Source organism: Schistocerca cancellata, chromosome 6 (assembly GCF_023864275.1).
Source record: "Schistocerca cancellata isolate TAMUIC-IGC-003103 chromosome 6, iqSchCanc2.1, whole genome shotgun sequence".
Classification (NCBI taxonomy): Eukaryota; Metazoa; Arthropoda; class Insecta; order Orthoptera; family Acrididae; genus Schistocerca; species Schistocerca cancellata.
The window spans coordinates 542,989,978-543,008,198 of NC_064631.1; the positions used below are offsets into that span (position 1 = coordinate 542,989,978).

General features: G+C 38.4%; 1 protein-coding gene across 6 annotated transcripts in view; it reads right to left on the reverse strand.

Annotated features, from left to right (window-relative positions):
• LOC126191567 (zip homologous protein 2-like) overlaps window positions 1-18,221 on the reverse strand; it is a 137,108-nt gene that overhangs the window by 27,184 nt on the left and 91,703 nt on the right. The gene's annotated exons all lie outside the window — the stretch shown is intronic.

An 18,221-nucleotide genomic window follows, 5' to 3' on the forward strand; every position in this document is an offset into this window, starting at 1 on the left:
TGTCACTCACTACTGGATCCAACTCGGCACCAATGGATGGCCACAATTTTCTCCAGCTCTTCATTATGGTAGCACTCTCCACTTTATCCCATGCTTCAGCTGCTTGGAAAATTGCATCACATATGTTAATTGCTTTCCACTCCTTCAGCATAGTCTCAATAGAGTTGTTTTCACTTTTGTTCAGCAAGAAGACGAGATGTGAATGTTGATAATGATGTTTAATTGATTCCCAAATTCCCTAGTCCATGGGCTGAATTAGGGCTGTCACATTAGGTGCTTGTATACCACTGGACTTTAGAAAAACATCTGAAGGATGACTGGGAGCATTGTTAATTACAAGGATAACTTTCAGTGGAAGCTTTTCCTTTCTTAGCTCTTTTCTCACTGCTGGTACAAATGTTTCATGGAACTACCGAGAGAATATTTGTCTGTCCATCCACGCTTTCTTCTGAGTGCAATACTGCACTGGCGGAGTATTTATGTCAGTGTGTTGAAAACAACGTGGATGTTGTGATTTTCCAATCACCACAAGCGGTAGTTTATGACTCCCATTTGCATTGCAACATGCCATTAATGTTACACGCTGTTTCTGTTGCTTGTAACCATGAACTTCCTTCTTGTTCTTGGCAGCTAATGTTTTTGAAGGAAGCATCTTGTAAAAGAGCCCTGTTTCATCAGCATTATACAAAGCATCAGTAGTTAGATCTTCTTCCTCTATTATGTTCTGTATCTTGCTTACAGCATCATCAGCATCCTTGTTGTTAGCGGTTTTCCCTGGTGACTATCAGCTGCTGAATGCCATGTCATTTTTTCCAGTTTGATAGCCAACCTTCGCTCACTGCAAACAAGTTACTACCACCAAATTGTTTGTTAAATGCACTGCTTTTTCCTTTATAATAGGGCCACTTACTAGAATTCCTTTACTGTGTTGTTGTATGAACCATCCACAAACAGCTATGTCCAGTTCTTCGTTTTCACTCTTTCGCATAACCTTCTGTTTTCCCAACTCATTATCCATTTGTGTTGGGTACTATCAAATAACATCTTCTTTCTTTTTGATATCATAATTAGTTGCTAGTACAACATTTAACTCAGCAGCAATGGCTTTCTGCGAAGAACCTCAATTTAACTTATCTAAAATTTCGAGTTTCTGCTTGAGGTCTAGCATAACGTGTTTCCTTTTAGAAGACATGATTCTGAACTGTAAAGAAAGCTACAATTTCAAATACAGTATATAAAGCATTGTTGCGCATGATAATTCATTGTGCACATGTTTTTGGATGTGTGCCGGATTACTGAGAGGCCGATCTACTGAGGGCTGGATTAGCGTGAGTCTAGTGTTTTTTGGTGTCTATTAGTCAATCAACTGCTTCCAATACATTAATTGAAATTTTGTTCTTTGTTCTCATATAAAATTCACATTATTTTCTTCTGAAACGCGGTGTTGACCTCTGTCTATTACTGACCCTCTCCTAACTGCAGTAGACCTTCTTGTCAGGCTCAACAACAAACAAAAGATTGCCATGCAAGACACATTCCCCTTTACAGCCTAGACTGTCATAAAAATGTATGTTTTTGGTTGTAGACTGGCTACACAGATGCATAAACAGAGTCGCCAAGGGATATTTCTCAGAATTGCCCCATTTGTCTGTCTCACAAGCATACTGGATTTTAATGATGTAGAGTAAAATATGTTTTTAATTTAAGTTATCAGAAGATTAATTTAAGTGGTAATTATTGGTTGGAGACATAAATATTAAAAATTACATTATTTAAAATCTATATAGATATTAGCCTTAGAACATGGTCTCGTAAATGTAATAGTATGGGATTAGAAATAAGAGATGGAGTTTACCTACATCATTTATTATTTGCTGATGATCAAGTAGTCGTAGCACAAGATGGGGAGGATGCTAACTATATGTGCAATCAACTAGCAGTAGCATACAAAACTTGGGGTTTGAAGATTAATTACCAAAAAACAGAATACTTGACTAATGATTCAGATGAGCTATACATTGAAGGAAAGAAAATAAAAAAGATAAACACTTTCTGTTATTTGGGATCCATTTTAGAAAGCGAGGGAAAATCAGAGTCAGAAATCAATAAAAGAATTAGTAGCGGACGGAGGGTCATTGGGATGCTTAACTCAGTCTTATGGAGCAGGAATGTAATGAGCAGAACTAAAAAATTAATATACAAATCCATATTAGAGAGTGTGGTTCTGTATGGAACGGAAACCTGGACAATTAACATGAAGCACATTAAAAAATTACAAGCTCTAGAGATGGGCTTTTGGAGAAGATCGGCAAGGATCTCCAGGAAAGAAAAGATAAGGAACACCGAAGCAATAAGGAGAATGGAAATAAAAGAAAGAATATATGACATAATGGATAGGAAGAAATTACAGTGGTACGGGCATGTACGACGAATGGAGGAAGCCAGAATACCAAATTGATACTGGAGTGGGAACCGGAGAGGAGGAGAAGAAGAGGACGACCTGTGACCACCTGGCTCCAAAATGTACAGCACACAATGAGGAGAATGGGCGCAGAGGAAGAGGACACGCAAGATCGAAACACCTGGAGAAATATTTTGAGAGTATAGTTTAAGAATGTTTATTGTTTGTATTGTAATTTCCAAGTAAATTATTATGTTGGAGATAAGCCTCTGTAATGAGGTAAAGCTCAAAATAATAAATAATAAATACAATGAAAGACAGTTGTGTTAAAAGATTTTTTGTGATTGTTTTTCAACATTTACAGCTTGAAGTTAGAATTAAGAGTCCATCAATTTATAATAAAAAAATCAAACATACTGTTATATCATTGAATAACTAATATTCCTTACAGTCGACAAATGGATAAAACTATTGTGGGTCTCTCTGGACAAATGTCTGGAATACCCTAAAAGAACATAGCCTAATGGAAGTGCTTTATAGAGGCAAGAGAATAAAACCACCACACTTAGGCAATACAGAAGTGTTACTAGGGTGTGAGGATAGGGGACCTATGTACATAGCTGAAAATACAGAAGCAAAATGGGAATATTTCTGTTCAACTGTATGTATTACAAGATATAACATGACCAACTGTACACAGTAATGGAGCTCTGAATCGCATTGAGAAGGCAAATACAACAAACAAATCAAAGGCTAGGCAGTGATGCATACAAAGAAATGACGCGAACTAACACTATACTGATAACAGAAAATATATATTACTTCTACAAGAATGAAATTTGTTGTTTCAAAATATGCTTCTAAGAGAATATAGTCTCACATAAGTAAAAATAGAAAAGATCAAAACAGTAAAGATAATAGAAACATAATACAGAATAAAGAAGGAAACAATGTAGAGACTTAAAAGAAGTATTAACATTTGTAACCAGTTCTATGTGGAGGTAGCAAACAAATTACATAAATAACTGTAATTCAAAAGTAACCACTGCTAATCACGTGCAGCACTGCTGGAAGCTATGGTACGTCCTGATGGCTCTTGTTGTTCCAAATACATATATTACAGATAGCAAAAAAGATCCTTCCTCCCTTTCTGGTGACCTATGTCCTGTCAATACTGGGTCATGACTGGCACGATCTGTCCCCAATTTCATGGAGAACCAACTACATCTGTTCTGCCTGTTCCCTCCTCCATCCCCCCCCCCCCCCCCCACCCCACTTCCCACCTCTTGGGAAGGAATCGGTGCACACCTTTCACCCTTTCTGCCTACAGCTAGTGTAATCCCGCAGTCAAATGTGACATAGTTTTTGAAAATGCTTGCGCATTATGTATGTGGGGTCGGATTTTGGAACCAGTACAGCATTTACTTAGATGGATATGGAAAGCCCCCTAAAAACCATTTCCTGGCAGAATGGCATTTTGGTCTCCATTGTTAATCAACGAGGTGGATTCAATCTCCTCACATCCCAGAAGCATGCGTTTTAATGTGCTCTGTTATCTGGGTAGCAAAACCAATACATAGTCTAAACTGCAAAAACACTTTAAAAGTGGACTGTATATCCACTCAGAAAAATTAAGCATTGTCCTCATGCTTACCACTATCAGTGCCGTATCAAAAATAAATGAAACTGTTATGAGATATATATTAGTATATGTTATAGAAAAGAAAAGCACTTTAAATGAAGCACAGTATGCTATAAGCAAGCAAGGCCTACAAACATAACAAAAGGAGACTGTTTAATTTGTACTGCAGAAGCTTCACTAGAACAAAAGAAAATATGTAGTTGAGACAAGTGCTCAATGTTTGCAGGAATTTGACCTACCACTGCTAATCATGTGCAGCACTGCTGGCAGCTATGGTACGTCCTGATGCCTGTGTCCCCAAAGTTGTGGACAGACTCTGCTGAGGAAGGGAGTTCCTCTAGCACTGCTGAACAGAGTCCATTGATGCAATTTTTTGGCCATGTAGTCTCTTCAGAAGGTTTTATCAATAGATACAGAGAGGATAAAATTGATAATGAATTTTCCAGCACCTTCTGATATTACTAAGTTACAAGTTTTGCCTGGATGGCAAATTTCGTTTGTGAGTTTACTCCTGGGTTTGTGCAAAAGGCAACTCCTCTCATTCTACTGAGGAAGAAAGGCATAAAATCATGTGGGTCAATTCTCAGAAAGTAAATTATTTTTATGATGTGGCAACTTTTTCATCGCAAATAAATAATTAATGCAATGAAAAGTTGTTTTGTTCAGCTTTTACCCTGTGGTTTGGTTAAAAATGATAATTATGTGAAGATGAAATTGTGGTGTAATTGACGCAGCATGCCCACTCACCTAAAATCAGCATGTGGCTGTCATGGACAGGCAAGAGGAGCTGTGTTATCAGTTTCGCGTCAGGAGAGGCAGTTATGATGGTACCATAGCTGAACAACAACAAACATTAAGGCAGCTGATGAAAGCACTGATCATGATTCCTGAAAGGTTCTTCAAAATGCAAATAAGGTGCTGGTGTCTGTCCAAGTGGTCATTGTGGAAATACAGGCAATTATGGAGTTATTTGTTGGAGTACCCATGCCAATAGTTCAACAGTGAAGGTTAAAAGCTAGAATCATGCACTATCAAAACATATTGCAGGATATGGGGGACAGGGTGGGGGGCAGGTGCTTCACCAAGCACAGTTGGAATAATGTTTGAGTGATTTAATTGATGGATTAAATGCATGTGTGGAAGAAGGTATTGGTAGAATGCGCGAGGTAGGACAGAAGCTGAATACTGATATACAGCTGCAAGTGACTGCAAGAGGCTAATACAATGTTAAAAGTACAAATACTCTGCACAGTTTCTTTCTTTAAGAGCACTGATCCCTCTTGTGATAATTTGATTATGATTATTGTTAAGTTTCTATGCACATTGGTGGATATACAGGATAAAGGTGAGGTTCCTGTGGTCAATGATAAGGATTTGCTAGCATTAATTGCCATGAAGGTTAGGTTTGCTTCAGTTTATTAAAAATAGCCATGGGTGATTCATTGGAGCAAGTACTTTGCAAAGTTGTTGTGGATATGATTCCTTGGCGAGCCTTGCAAGAGCTAGGATATTTCCATCATGGAAAAGAGAAAGGCCTGAATGAAACTACACGAGATTATGTCCATAGTATTAGACAGAGTGTTAGAACCCTCAGTTTAGTTTATAGTGAACAACAACAAGTGGTCAGTCATACTGTGGAAGGTGAAACCTAATGATAGGCAAATAGCAGTTTTATGTCCAATACCAGTTAAGTATCAACAACTAGACAAATTAAGTCGACATATTCGAGATGTAACACATGATGACCAAAGATAGAGGTTAGTTGACAAACAACTCCCAGGGAACAGATGTGAAGGCAACAGGAGGTGTCAGAAAGAGCTAATGACAAGTGTTTTCAGTGCAATGAAGCAAGTCACATTCACCAATTTTGCATTCAGCCTAGAGCCACTAATAAAATTTGACAATTGAAGAATATTGGGTTAGGTTAGCTGGTGAATATTCACCGAATAGTTGGAATTGCATATGGGCCAAGGATAAGTAGCCCTTTGTTTGTTGTCAGATGAATAATGAGCCAGTATGTGCACTTCTGGATTTGGGTAGTTCCATTTCAGCTGTTGATCCAATATGGTCAAATTTGCATCAGCAACATTGCAAGTTTCTTCTTATGCAAACGGATGGGGGTCAATAACGCATGCATTTTTGTTTTGTCCACAGTGATTGCCATATTGTCAAGAGTTAGTTCAGGTTAATTGAGAGTCTTACCACACAGGTTATCCTCAGATCTGACATTATTGCTAATGTAGGTTACTTCATAATTGTTGTGATGGTTATTTTGAACTTAAACTTAGTCATGGTAAGCAGTTTCAGTTTTGTGAACCAGGGAGCAGAAAGTCAGAGGTAGAGGAAAATTTGCAACATTTATCTGTTGAAGATCGAAGAAAGATTCAGAGCTTTTGCAATAAATTCCCTGATGTGTTGATGGAGAAACTTGGCCTCACACACCTTATTAAGTATAAAACTAAAGTGAAACATTCCATACCAGTTAGGAAACAATCTTACGGGTTATCCCTGTCACACATGAATCAATTAAAGCAAGTGATTGAAAAGATTATTCAGCAAGGGGTAATTTTCCCATCATCATCACTGTACTCAGCTCTGATATTTACTGTAGATAAACTACAAGGTGGAGTTAATTACCACAAACTCAACAGAAAGATCATTTTGCATTTATTCCCTCTGACACATTTCCACTCATGTTTTGCTTAGTTCACAGGTGCCAGTGATTTTACAACTCTGAACTTGAACTAAGCATATTATCTGATACCTTTAGATGAAGTTTCTAAACTGTTAATAGTGTTTAGAGCTGATTGATGAGAATCTGTCCTCAGCAGCCAGAGACAGTGGTCATGTGTGTGACCTACATTTGCGTGAATGTGTGTGTGTATGTTGTCTGTTTCAGAAGGCATTCTGGCTGAAAGCTTACAAATTTAGAAGTCTTTTTGTTGTTCCTGTCTGTGATTCAGTATCTCTGCTATATGGTGAGTAGCAATCTGTCATTTTTTAAATAATATTGTCATTATTCCACCATGGATTTTACATTGTTTAGCTGAACTTTATTATTGATGGTTTGACCAGTGGTTAAATGTATTGACTATCTGCGCTGCCTTGTGTTGAGTGCGTGTCTGTGTGTGGCAGCGTGTGCTGATTCGCAAATTTTTGAGAGGTTGCAAATGCTTTATTATGTGTTCAAAGATGCCATCCATCAGAAATTTGAATTACATTGTTGAAGGCAGTTGTTTTTAATGTTTTATGTAAATTTGTTTGTTTTAAACAACATTGAAAAATTTTAATTACTTCTTTAAAATGTTGAAACTCATGGACTACATCTCTTTTACAGTACCACTTAAAATATTTCCACCTGTCAGATCAGCAGTGTCGCCTAAAGGTGTGTGTCAGTTAAAAATGGGCATATTATTTATACAGTTCACTGTTTCAGAGGAAAGTGTTTGTCATGTCTGGTTGCATTCCACCCACTTGCAGCCTTTCTGCAGTTGCCCATCATTGACCCCACAGACTAAGAAGCAGTCCTGAAGACACAGGTGGACATATTTTCTGTTAAACATTTAAATAAAAAAGAATATTCAGCTCAACTGACTATAAGTCAGTAAAATCCAACCCTCAACTCCCCAATCACATTCCATGGTATGTAGTTTATTTCTGGGTTTTTCTAAGATATTTTACTGCGTATTTCATAGTATTTCATTACAAAAACTTAATATGAATAATCCTAAAGCAATGAAGTTATAAAATAATAATTACTCAAAATTACATAAAAATGAGTGGTTCTTTAAGAAAATTTTGAACCATTGTAGACATGGTACTATGGCATTAATAACCACATCAACTGTATAATTATTCTAGTATAAGAAATCACAGCATGTAAGAGATACAAAAATTTGTTAAACTACAAAAGAAAGTGATTAGTTCCATTGCTGATTTGCCACCATGACAATTCTTCAACGTATTACACAGAGAACCAAATGTATTAACAGTTCCACCACTGTACATACATTACATACATACTACACAGTTAAAGTTCCAATTTCAAAATGCTTTAAAAATGAACTACTGTTCAGAATGACATCAAATTTAAATGGAATATTATTGAAGAAAGGGGGAAACATTATGGAAACAAAGAAAATTAACGAAAATGTTACCACTAGATGGAGTAATAACTGGCAGAATACGCTAAACAGAAGATGCAGGGTACATGGCCGATCCTCAGTTTCCAACTGAGAAACTTGGCTTGACTGTCTCAATGTTGATCATATGTTACTGGTAAAGTTCTTTCACAAGAACAATGACTGTGGGACAGCAGCTCTGCAGAAGTTCTGGACACTCAAGGGTATGAAAAAAGGCATTGGTCTGATGTCTGCCAAGGGGCTGGAGAAATTAATTATGAAATTCAAAAAGACAGATGCTTTAATAGTGCAATTTGGCAGAGGAAGGAAAATAACTGATATGATGTCAGTAGAAAATGGGGCATTGCAGGAGGGATCTAGTGGTGATGTGCAAACATGAAGTGCACATAGAATTGCCTAATCTTTAGACCTACCTGTGAGCATTCTAAGAAACATCCTGCATTGCATCCATACAAAATTAGTATCATGCTGACCTACCTGTAAGGCAAATGTCTGCTCTAAAATTTCTTGCTTATATGGAAGTGGACAATGAATGTCCATGGAATATTCTGTGGACAAAACAAAGCTCATTTCCATCTCCAAGCACATGTCAATACAGAGAAGTGCAGAATATGGGCAACAGAAAATCTGCTATCACATCATTTAGTATTGCTCCATTCTGCAAAAGGTGCTGGTTGGTGGCACTGTTTTATCATGGGGCCATTTTTTTTTTCTAGGAAATGGCTCCTGCAGGTCCTGTTATCTGTACTGTCACTGTTAAATGCTATGAGAGTCTTCTGCACATGAGCATCATTCCAATCCTTCAACAGTGTTGAATTTGTGGGTAGAATGATTTTTATGCAAGATGATGCTCCTCCTTGTAGTGCACAGCCAGTGAAGCAGCTGCTGTAGAGGAATTTTAGAAATGATAGAATTATCAGCCATAATTTCCTTACAGTCTTGCTGTCTGGATCACATTATCTTAATCTTTGTGACTTCTGGCTATGAGATTACCTGAAAGATTCTGTGTTCACTGCTCCAATTACAAATGCAACTGAACTGAAGGACCTAATTTCGCAACACATTCTGAATATTATCCATGAGACACTCTGATCTGTTGTGGAGCATGCTGCTTCTCAATTTCAATTTGCGGCATAAAACAGAGATGGAATATTGACCATGTGTTGTACCATCATGACAATTAGAAACTTATTTCATTGTCACTTTTTATGCAGTTTTGGCCACAGGAAACTTTGTTGTCGATGTTATGGTTGCTTTTTATAAAGTTTTCTGGCTCAGGACAATTAAAAACTGGTTTTTCCCATCTGATGTGGTACAATCCTGCTGTGGTGGAAGGGCTTACCTATCTAACAGTGCAGCAACCACTGAATGGCAAATGTGCTGTCACGCACATTGCATAGTACTGCTGGTTTAATGTGCAACTCACACCATAGCCTTCGTATTATAGTTCATCTCTCATTTGTAACTGAACCCATTTACATTATGATGCTTACAGCACCATCTAGTGGGAAACTTTTTTTTGTTTCCTTTTTTTTGTTTTCACAGTGTTCCCCCCTTCTTCGAAAATATTCCATTCAAATGTGATATCATTCTGAAGAGAAATTTTTTTTTTCCTTCGGTGTTTTGAAACTGGAACTTTAATTATAATCGCCCTGTATTGGAAACAAACACCTTGACCATCATCATCACGATTTATTGCATCAACGGGCCCTTAAGGCCAACAGCAGGAAAACATAAGAAAAAACTCTACAGAAGGAAATTAAAAAACTGTGCACTGAGAAAAATATTATTAAAGAATACATTACAAAAAACAAAATAAAGAAGGAATATCAGCCATTTGCAACAGAGAACATGTCTACTGCAAATGGTAGTCTATTGTTGCCGGCCTCAAGCTTCATCTATCACCATTATCAGCTCCACTTGTTTAAGGGTTGTTAATATTTGATCCTTCCATCACATTGTTGGATGTTCCCTTGGGCATTTCACAGCATGTTGAGAAGGGACTTCTCAGGGAGGAATTCATCAGCTTGAAAGATGTGGCCAAAACACTGTAACCTCTTCTGCCCTAATAGACAGCCATTGTGTGGCTTCCTTTCATTCTTCATTCCCGTTTACCTTCCCCTTCCTTCCATAGATCTTTTAAAGGAACTTCCTCTTGAAGATGCAGACTTCTTCTTCAGTCACTGCTGGTATTGCCCAGGTTTCATAACCATACAAAAGTACTGGCTGTACTAGTGTTATGTACCGCTCAATCTTATTCTTCTGTGATATCAGACGTGATTGGAATTTTAGTATCTGCACAGGCATGATAACACTGCTATACACTTCTGTCAGGGTGGGTACTTCGTTGGCCAACAATGACTTGACAATAACTGAGGAACAGAACTCTGGGGAGGGAAAAATATTTGCTGTGTGAGTCAATCTGTGGGGAAGCAGAGCATCTGAAGCCACTTAGAGATGTGCAGGGGGAAAAACTAAACACACAGCTGGCATGGGAGGTGGACGACTGATCACTCAGCAACACTCAGCCTGAAGTGCAAAGTGAGTTCCGTGGTGATTGAACTCAGCATTAGCACTGGCCCTCTCAGCTTACTGCTGCATGTGGATTAACACTGTTGTCAGCAGTTCTGCCCATACTACACATCACATGTGCCCACCATGGCAGGTTTCCACACTACTCCGCTATGCTACCCATGGCAACTTATCTACCTCCATCACTATGTCTATTGGCAGAGATACTAAGCCCCTCTCTCCTGAAAAGGCCACAGGGCCAAAAATGGCCAGCCTGGAGGTGCAACCTATGGTGCAGAACCACAAAGGCCACCAGAGAACCCGGCAGTGGACTGATCACCAATGGAAGCAAGGCTGGTGCTGTTGGCTCTGCTGGAAGGACAGGGTCTAAGGCAACATAGGGTCCACCACCAGCAGTTGAAATGAGGCCACCTCCACCAGTGAGGTTGGTGATGAGGCAGAGAGGGAGGAGAATGGGTCAAAATCCAAGGGCTCCACATTGACATGCACAGACATGAGTCTCACTGGGGCCCAAAGCTTCAGGCAGTGGGAGGACGATGGTGGGTGCTAGATTGGCAGCGATGGGGAGGCACAACACTGCAAGTGGGAGCCTGCCCCCAGAATAACATCACGACCAGTTATGTGCCAGCTTAATGCAAGACTCCGGTGGAGATGCCCTAATAGGGTGCAGGAACAACTGATTTGCATTGTGGATTAGCTGCTCCCTACTGACATCCATCACAAGCAACTGCTGACCTTTGTGGTGGATCACAACACCCTGTAGTCACTCCTGTTGCTTGCCAAAGGAAGAGGCCTAAACTGTAGCCCTGAAAGGAAAATGTGACAGGGCCTCAGTGGCTCGTAGCATGCAACTCATGGTGCAACAAACCCAGGAGAAGCTGTGGCTGGCTCCCATACAAACATTCTGCCAAACTCTCAACAATGCAACCATTATGGGAAGAGGCAGACATAGATTTCTTCTTTGGGTCTTTTGAATGTGGGTAAGAAGCACTCCATGTTCAAGTTAGAAGCTGGGTGAAATGGGGCAGATTTCAGATGCTGGTTATCACTGCAAACACAAAAGTCTTCAAACTCTCATCACACATATTGCCTGCCGTTATCAAATACAAGGTTCCTGGGGGTCCCTCGATGGCAAAAATAACTGACGACATATGTAAAGCGGCAGTCGATGATGTGGAGGACAGCCTGGCTATGCACGGGAAATTGGATAATGCATTTAAAACCAACAATGACATGCTGCTCAAAATTGAATCTGTGAAATCCACATGCACTATGTCCTAAGGTGCTCCTGGGCCAGTTAAGAAGAAAACTGGTGTGGTGATGCAGCCTGGCTCTGTGCGCAGGCCCAGCAAGTTTGATGTCATGATCAATCACCAGCCAGTAGATGTGATGTCACACAAACATCTTCATGCGACTTATATCTCAATGTGATGCATGCAGGAACTGGAGTACATAGGGATGCAACACTGGGGGATGATCACTAAGCAGCACTGTGTTTCCATGGCAAGCATGAAGACCCCCTAGGCAACATTGAGGAAAAACAACATATGCTATACCGGATGTGCACCAAAAGAGACGCACTCTGGACAGCCAAAACAATTGTCCAAGAAAGCGGATCAGTGGTCATGGTAGTCATGACCTCAAGAGCTGTCAAGAGAAAATTGAACATGTTTTGCTGCAAGGTATCATCTAATGTGAACACTAGAGCCTCCTACCAATTGAACATCAGACCGGGCGCAACTAGTAGCTGCGAGAGTTAATCAGCATTGATATGCCAGGTGGTGGAGTGATATCAAATATCATAACTACTGAATAAGAGGGCCCACCTCTGCAATCAGTGGGCACTCCTATCTGGCAGCTTGGAATAAGGGCCAAATAAGGAAACCAGTAGCTTGTGGTCAATGATGAGGAGGAATCTTGCTCCTCACAGGAAAATGTGAAACTTTTTAACTTCAAGCAGAATTGCTAGCAACACCTTTTCCACCAGTCAATAATTATGCAGCCTAGTAGATAGGATCTTCGATGCATAAGATATGGGGTCTTCAGAGCCATCTGGATTCTGTTGGGTCATGACTGCACCAATGACATACTGGGACACATGGAAGCCCACGGTTAAAGGTTTACCTGGTGTAAAAGAAGCCAGATGGCGAGCAGAGCACAAACACTGCTTGAGAGACTGAAAAGCCTGTTGACAATCCACAAACCAGAAAAACTTAATGCCCTCCTTGTAAAGTTTGCTCCTTCAAGTCCTTGGGTGCCAGCAGGTTAATGATGGCTTTGATGTGGTCATCTGCAGGGATGAGGGTTTGCTAAGTGTACATCCCAAAAAATGCAACTTTGAACAGAAAAAAACTGCACTTTTTCAGTTTTCAAGAGAAGCCATTTTCCCAGAATGTGTTGGAAAACTGACTGAAAATGCCAAAGCAGCTGGGGGGGGAAAGTTATGTATGTGTGAGGTGTGCTTGCTTGTGTGAATGTTTGTGTGTGTGTGTGTTTTTTTCTTTTCTGAAGAAGGCTTTGGTTGAAATCCAAGTGAACAACAGTCTTTTTGTCGTACCTGTCTGCAACTCAATGTGTCATCTTTATGGCGAGCAGTAGTTGTAGATTTCTTCCTCTAATGGTTCAGGGAATTTTACTGTATCAAACTCAGCCCACATCTGAGTTGTCACATTTGTTGGAATGTCATGATTCAGTAATTTCTCAAAATGTTTTTGAAAAAAGTTTGCGTGCTCTGATGGTCATACCACTTTACCAGTCTCATTCTCTAGAACCAACAGTATATTGTCAGTTGACACCTCTGGCAAATCTTCAGGCCTAGAAAAAGGAACATGATGACTTGTTCCTTTGACTGCTATCAACAGACTTTTATGGTGTTCTTGTTCCTTCTTCCTTATGAGCTGATTTGTATTGTGCCTCTCCTACAATCAACTATTTTGGTTTGTTTGCTGCTCTGGTCACTACAGATTCCTGACATTCTTCTTTGAACCAAGGTTTACTTCCGCATTTTGGATTGCAATCGAACTCTTCATGTGCACTTGCTGACATTGTGTTTCACAATACCAACCCTGTGCCCTCGACATTGTTAGGATCCTCTGACATTGTGAGGTGTTGTGTGATTTTATCTTCATAGTGCTATTGCACTTTCACATCTTCCAATTTATCCTTTTCGAAGCAGACCATAGTTTCAGCATTACCTCGCCACTTGATAGACAGTTTCAAACAGTTTGATTGCCACAAAGAAAGACAAATTTGTATCTACGCCAAGGAAGGTTTCTACATTTTCAACACTTCCATGATGTCCTTCATCAGCTAGAACATAGTTAAGTTTGTTCATTGTACTCCCATCTGGGGATATCATGGTAACCTCCTGAACTATTTTTCAGGGAAGAACATGCTCCTAATGGTCCTTCTCATAGTTTGGCAAAGTTAATCAACTTGATGCCATTTTCATTGCTTGTTTCGTGGATACTGTCAGGATCAACTGTTGGACAATATTCATCTTCTGTTCTCACTTGGGTACCGAAGTCTTCCATTACCAACAGGATTGAGTGTCATGGTAATCCATCTACTATATTCTCAAGCTCAAGGTAGAAAATATTGTTTGTTTTTTCATCACCATCCTCTGAAGGAGCATGACAGTTGGCTGAGCAGGTCCTATATGGTTTATCATTTAAAATCATCCAGCAGATGTCATTTACTGGAGACCATTTATTCACAGCCAGAATTATTTTATTGTGAATAGCAAATCCAACTCCTGAAGTACAGTTTAACTTAGATTACTTTAGTTTACTTTTTAATAGTCTGTTGCAAGAAAAGTGAAAATTTAATTGGTCATCTTCAGCAGACTCTGGCTGAAATTGAGGCCTGGGTGAGAAATAATGGTCTGAAATTAAATCTAACAAAGACACAAATCATTCACTTTACCACAAAACAGGCTCTACAGGATATACTAGAAATACCATATGAGAACAATCACCTAACCATCGCAAACTGTACCAAATTTCTAGGTGTAATGCTGAACAAAAATTTGTCATGGACAGACCATGTAGATGCCATGTGTCACTGTCTAAATAGTCTGAAACATTCCACGTGGGAAAAATATATGTAAAAAGAAAGATGATGAGACTTACCAAACAAGAGCGCTGGCAGGTCGATAGACATACAAACAAACACAAACATACACACAAAATTCTAGCTTTCGCAACCAACGGTTGCCTCGTCAGGAAACAGGGAAGGAGAGGGAAAGACAAAAGGATATGGGTTTTAAGGGAGAGGGTAAGGAGTCATTCCAATCCCGGGAGCGGAAAGACTTACCTTAGGAGGAAAAAAGGACAGGTATACACTCGCACACACACACATATCCATCCGCATATACACAGACACAAGCAGACATTTGTAAAGGCCTTTAAGTTTTCTAAAGGCCTTTGCCTTTACAAATGTCTGCTTGTGTCTGTGTATATGCGGATGGATATGTGTGTGTGCCTTTAAGTTTTCTAAAGGCCTTTGCCTTTACAAATGTCTGCTTTTGTCTGTGTATATGCGGATGGATATGTGTGTGTGTGCGAGTGTATACCTGTCCTTTTTTCCTCCTAAGGTAAGTCTTTCCGCTCCCGGGATTGGAATGACTCCTTATCCTCTCCCTTAAAACCCATATCCTTTTGTCTTTCCCTCTCCTTCCCTGTTTCCTGACGAGGCAACCGTTGGTTGCGAAAGCTAGAATTTTGTGTGTATGTTTGTGTTTGTTTGTATGTCTATCGACCTGCCAGCGCTTTTGTTTGGTAAGTCTCATCATCTTTCTTTTTACATATATGTCTAAATAGTCTGATATTTGCAATGAATGTTATAAGCAGTATAATACAAACACCAGTTTAAAAAGTTGTATATCATGCATATTTTGCATCTGTGATTAGATATGGTATAATTTTTTGGGAGTCGGAGAAAATAAACTTATAGAGAGTCTTTAAGCTACAGAAAAAAAATCATCAGAGCCATGGCAGGTGCAGAAAAAAGAATTGTGCACACCTCTGTTCAAGGCCCTTGATCTTATGAATGTTTCTGCACTATATATCTATGAGACAATTAAGTTTTCTAAATAAAACCCACAACTTTTTGAGGATAACCTGTTTAAGCATGATTATGAAACAAGAAACAAATATCAATATAAGTTACCAAATCACAGGCTAAAACTGCTTGAGAAGACACATTACTATATAGATATGAGGCTGGGAAATAAAGTCTGTGAAAAATTTAAAAAATATGAACCAGAAGAATTTGGACATAATTTAAAAAAATACCTAGCAAGTAAACATTATTACAGTGTAGTAGAATTTATGACTTGACTGTCACAAATAACTGTGCCTGATGTTACATTTTATTCTGTCATGCTAAAAAAGTACTTTTAGTAAATACTTATTCTTAATTATACTTTATTTTCAACACGATTATTTTAAATGATTTTGTGGTACTTAAAATTACAAAATACCTGTAATTATTCTGTATCTTACAATTAGAAGTAGCTTTAAAATGATGAGTCACCTATGTCCCAATCACCAGATTGTATATGCCATATAATGTGATAATAAAGTTTCTATTCTATTCTGTCCATAGATCAAATTTTACAATGATGTTAGACATGTCATGTTATCAGTTTTATACAGAAGTAAAACAAATTTCTCAGAAATTAGTCATTTACACAAAAACAATTTTTTTGTAATAATGTTTCATAGATAATCAATATCAACACACAATGACAAAATGTGCTGACAGTCTACATTAATTTATGCTACAGTCTTACATACTTGAGGAAAGTCTAAAAAGTTACATATTTTTGCCATACTGCTGAAAAATACTAATATATTTAGACAAAATAAAAACTAATATTTTTAGGTCATATATGTTAACTATATTGCAGAAAATATTTGGACATGTACACATAGAGAAAACTCATTTAAATTATATCTGCACCAATAAACTTAATTTTTATGTTCTCTCCTGTATTTTCTGCACCACACTTTGTTTTCCACTTCCTTCTTTCAGGAAATTTGTTTCCACAGAAAAAGAAAATGTTTTACTCCATTTCCTATTTAACATTTTCCATATGGATTTGCCTGCAAGTACATCTTTACCTTATACCGGCATCCAGAGATGAGATGCTCCTTCAGTTTTCTTTTGAAGGTGCTCACTTCCTTTACGCTCTTTACGCTAAGTGGCAATCTGTTGTAAAATAAGCTTCCTGCATTTGTAGGGTCTCTATCTGTCATTTTCAAACTTTGCTGCAAATATAGTAGTTATCTCTAGTTCTTGTGTTGTGGTCATGTAAATCGCTATTTAGAGGTGCTGTGCAGTTTTCCATTGAAAGAAGTATTGTCTCATGTATGTAAAAAATTATATTTTAAATTATTTGAATTTGTTTTTGCAGCATTGCCATTGCATTAGCTTAGATATGCATGTGATGGCTTTCATTTGAAGTTTTAAGATTCTCTGAATGTGTACATCTGCTGCTCTTCCCCATACTGGTCTACAGTAAAGTACGCGAGGGAAGATAAGTCGTTGCTAAACTTTAGCAAGGTTTCTGTGTTCACCATATAGCATATTCTTTTCATTAAGAATTCGTTTGTACTTATTTTTGAACAGATCTTATCAATGTGGTTTTCCCATGCCAGAAATTCATCCACCTCAATTCTCAGAAACCTATTAGAGTCTACTTCTTCTAAGTCTGCATCCCAATGCTCAGAAGAAATTCCTCTGAGCTAGTAGTTCTGTTTGTTTCAAATTTTGTACACATAGTTTTCTTCCTGTTGATCAATAAATTAGGTTCTCTATAATTTCCAGATTCCTACTGGCTCACTTTTCCAAATCCTCCACTGTGATCATTGATATTGAAGAGTGTGTGAATATCTCCAATCATCAGAACTCTCTGAGTAAGTCTTTTTTTTCTGACCTGCTGACACTAGTCACTGATATTTGCCAAGTACTAGCAAAAATCATACATATAAAAACTGATTGTTGTGCATAGTCGAACAGTGATATACATAACATTATTCCAAGAAGTAAGTATCATTAGCATGTGAAAAATAGCTTAATATGACCAACAAAGTGCTTGTAATTGCAGGTTGCATTTCACACAACAAACTCCCACATAGTCATCATAAAGATAACACGTTGAGGTGCTAACAGGCACAGTGAGCTGTCTGAGAATTTTTCTGCTGGTGTTTCTCTTTTTTCAAATGCTTGGGAGAAGTGACACTCTGTTCATAAGAGATAGAAAGAAAAAGTGTGGTAACAAGAATCAGCATATGGGATGAGCGAAAAAATGGCTGTTTTCAGTTCTGTGTAGATAATATAAGTTTAAAAATGTTTTTATTTATAAAAATTTATTTCAGTGTTAATATAAATAGCTTAATTGCAGAACTGTTTTAGCATAATTTTGCTTATGTCTGCATTATGGAATGTTTTTGATGCTGTCTGTTAGATCTTATCTCTGTAAAAGTAATATCATTTACTT